Below are 3,770 nucleotides of genomic sequence, written 5' to 3' on the forward strand. Positions count from 1 at the left end.
AAAAAAAAAAGGGAACCACACAAAGCAGCAGCTAGAGGGACGGGTCCCTAAAGCTAGAAGGACTTGGCTTAAATCCCACAAAGCCTCATACTGGTCCAAACAGAGCCTTGGTTTCCTCACTTGTACACTAGGAGAACTGTGCCCATTTTGCAGGATTACATGCCCAGCTACACACGAGGTATTTAATACCTAGCTGATATTAAACATCAGTAATCTTAGCTTTTCATAACTGTTTTCTTCCCCTACAAACCATCCTATCTTACTATTTCATGTTACTAAACAAGTTGGATATTAAAGAGTAAAAGGCTGGCAAAAATACAATCCTGTTAATAGGAAAATAATTCTTCACTCTAAAATAATAAATTGGCATTCGACTTTAAATTCAATCACTAAGTCCGAATATAATTGGGTCTCTGAAAGACTGACCATTTCCAGGCACACAATTTTTTTTTTTCTTTTCTGAGACAGGGTCTTGCTATGTAGAGCAGCGTAGCTTTGAGTTTGCTGTGTAGTCCAAGTTGGCCTCTAACTCATGGCACTCCTCTTCATACCTCTGCCTTCCACATGCTGGGACTGCAACAATACATTTTTTGACTCTAGACCAAACTTAGAACACAGTGACCAAAACACTGAGGTCTTCATCAGAAACTAGACTGGTGCCCCTCTGGCCAGCCGTACCTAATGCCACCCTCAATCGACAAGCTAAGTTTCATACTTTCTCATACTTTCCAATCTCCACCTCTCCTATGTCCTTCAATCACACACCACTATGAGGCTCTTCATATCCCTTTTCAACTTTCTAGAGGTAAAAATATTTCTTTCCCATTTTTGCACTTTCTGCCTCCATATCCCAATATACCTTGTATCAGTTACACAGAACCCCAATAAAAATGTATCACAAGGATGAATGTCAAACACAGTTTTCCTTAACTACCCAATCCACTGCAATCCACCATCCCTACATGAAGGCTGCTTTCAGGTTTACTGAGTTCTTTTTTCTTTTCCCTTCCCCTCCTGCATCCACTTCTGTATTCTGGACATTACAGAAAAGTCAGAAGACTTTATTTAACTAGATTCTTGATAGCTTTATACAATTAGGGCGAAACTATATTGATGGGGTCTGAAAACCTTTTATTCATTTCCAGTTCATGTCCCGATAGCAACTTTCTAAACAGTATTGGGGCAGGGATACAGCTCAGCGACACAGAGCCTATATGGCAAGAGCAAGGTCATGAGTTCGATTGCTAGTACAAAAAAGAAGTGAAGAGCAGTGTTGTGCAAGGTTAAGAAGCACATGGCCAAAAGCCAGAACTCACAGTTCCTCCTGTGTGGCCTTAGTCAGTGGTCAACAACCTTACACATCCTTTTCCTCCTCTATGTAACAGAGTAACTGAATGAGGGAGCATGGCTAAAAACAGGGTAGGCGTCCCCTGCAGGGGAGCCAATTATTACTGCTGTCTACTTTGTCTAAGCCATCTCCCAACCCTGACCCTCTTTGCATTCTCTTTTGCCAGATACCTAAGAACGCCTCACCTATGTTACACAACAGTTCATCCTGGTTCCATGTACGTGTTCCAAAAGGCAGCAACGGCACAGAAGCAACAGAGCTGGAATCGGGCACATCTGGCGCCGGATGTGTAACCACACCATCTCATCTATGCCTCAGCTTCCTCTGCAACCAGGGCATTTTAACTATGCTTTTTAACTGATTGAGAAACAAGTGGAAAAATACGAGAGCAATTAAGCAAGTGAAGAGGGAAAGAGTAAGATGAAAGGTGTTTGGGTTTTTAAGGAAAAAAACCTAGTGTAAATTCCAGTTCTACCACTTCACTAGTTGCGTGGCCTTGGACAAAGTATAATTTCCAATCTGATTTCTGGTCTATCAAGTAGGAGGGCAGGGGGATGTGCATAGGTGACTAGGGTTGTTCATTTCTTACCTCACGCTCTGCTTCTTTCTTAAAAACACCACCAAAACAAACACACAACAGTCAAAAAGAAACTTCACTGACTGGACCCACAGAGCACACCATTTCTGATCATCAGCAAATAAATAACAGAAAAGATATCTCCAATGCATCTATATTAAACAGTAAATTAGACATGTACTTCCATACAAATAAACTATATTCTATCTAAACCATAATACTAATAAGAAATGTCAAAGGATAAGATAAAGGGCTGGCCAAATAGCTCAGCGGATAAAAGCGCCTGCAAGCAGGTGCAGGGGCTGGGGGTTCGATCCTCGAGCCTGCTGTGCCGGCCCTGTCCCAGAGGCGCACTGATACAGCAATTGAGACTGGGCATGGTGGTGTACCCCTGTAATCCAGCTCTTGGTAGGCTGTAAACAGGCGGATCACTATGAGTTTGATCTAGTAATGAGACCCTGAACACCCTGTAGACCCTTCCCGAAAATACAAAAAATTTAAAAAAGAATATTAGGGCCAGGGATATAGCTCAGCAGCATAAGCACCTGCCTGGCAAACACAACCATGAGTTCAATCCCCAGTACCGCAAAAAAAACAAAATCAGGGGCCAGGAAGATAGCTCAGTAGAATAAGCGCTTGCCTGGCAAACGCAAGGGCCAGAGTTCACCACTTGGTAAACTGTTTAGAGACGGAAACAAATCAACTGTGTGTGCCAGCCAGCACAATGACAAGCACCCACACCAAGAGGTTTTTTGTTTGTTTGTTTGTTTTGGCGGAATCGGGGATTGAACTCAGGCCCTTGCGCTTGCCAGGGAAGCGCTTATTCCACTGAGCCATCTCCCCGGCCCACACCAAGAGTTTCTAAAAACTTCACGTACACGCTTCAAGTTTGTGCAAAGCAAGAACTCCGACATTTCTTTTTCTTCAACTACAGAAGTAGCTGATCCTCTGCCTTCCTCTCCCCATCACATACGTCAGCTCCCGCCTTCTATGACAGCCCTTTCTCTCTGTCACCGTGCACCTGCTGGGGGAATGATGGCTTTTCCTAGGTCTCCATTTCATGACCACTCTCCCCCATTCCCCTCCCTCCAGCCTCTCACCATCTCCTTCCAGTTCCTCAGACATAATAAGGTAGTTGCTGCCCCAAGGTCTGCACCTTTGCACTTCCTGTCCCGGCTGGAGCGCTCTGCCCAGTTCTCTGCAGGAAGAGGGCTCCTTGTGGTCAGCCTTCAGCTGACCTTCCCCGTAACTCAGCCGTCTGACACACTGGCAATTCCCTATATTTGTTCAAAGAACAGGTTTCACAGCAGTCCGTTAACTCATGAATCTAAATATGGCATCAGCCTCACCTTTCAGTTTCAGTAACTTGCTTCTAAGTGTGTGTTAGATATCCATGCCTAGAGCATGTATGTACACTCAAAACCAAACCCTTCCACTTTTTTAGACCAGTTCCTCCAACTAAAATTACGAGCAATATCATCTACATTTTCCACTTCACAACAATGAATCTCATTCGTTTGTGCTGTCTGTCCAAAACTCTAATCACCCTTTGAAATTGAATTCAAATACCACTTCATTTACTCACTCATGCATTCAATCAATCACCTATTCATTCAACAAATACTGAGTGCCTTTTAGGAGGCAAGCACTATGTCAGACACAGCAAACAAGCTAAGTAGATGCATTTTGTCTATTATATCTGAGTCAAATAATCACATAAATATTTAATTATAAAGAATGATATGGGGGCTGGAGGGATGGCTCAGTGGTCTAAAGCACCTACTTAGAACAAGCTTGGCAAAGCATCAGGGACCACGGTTCAATCCCCCAGCACCACATGCCAGC

General features: G+C 43.6%; 1 protein-coding gene across 7 annotated transcripts in view; it reads right to left on the reverse strand.

Moving 5' to 3' along the window:
• Rffl (ring finger and FYVE like domain containing E3 ubiquitin protein ligase) overlaps window positions 1-3,770 on the reverse strand; it is a 69,895-nt gene that overhangs the window by 35,300 nt on the left and 30,825 nt on the right. The gene's annotated exons all lie outside the window — the stretch shown is intronic.

This window comes from Octodon degus, unplaced genomic scaffold (genome assembly GCF_000260255.1).
Source record: "Octodon degus isolate 3935 unplaced genomic scaffold, OctDeg1.0 scaffold00072, whole genome shotgun sequence".
Taxonomy (NCBI): Eukaryota; Metazoa; Chordata; class Mammalia; order Rodentia; family Octodontidae; genus Octodon; species Octodon degus.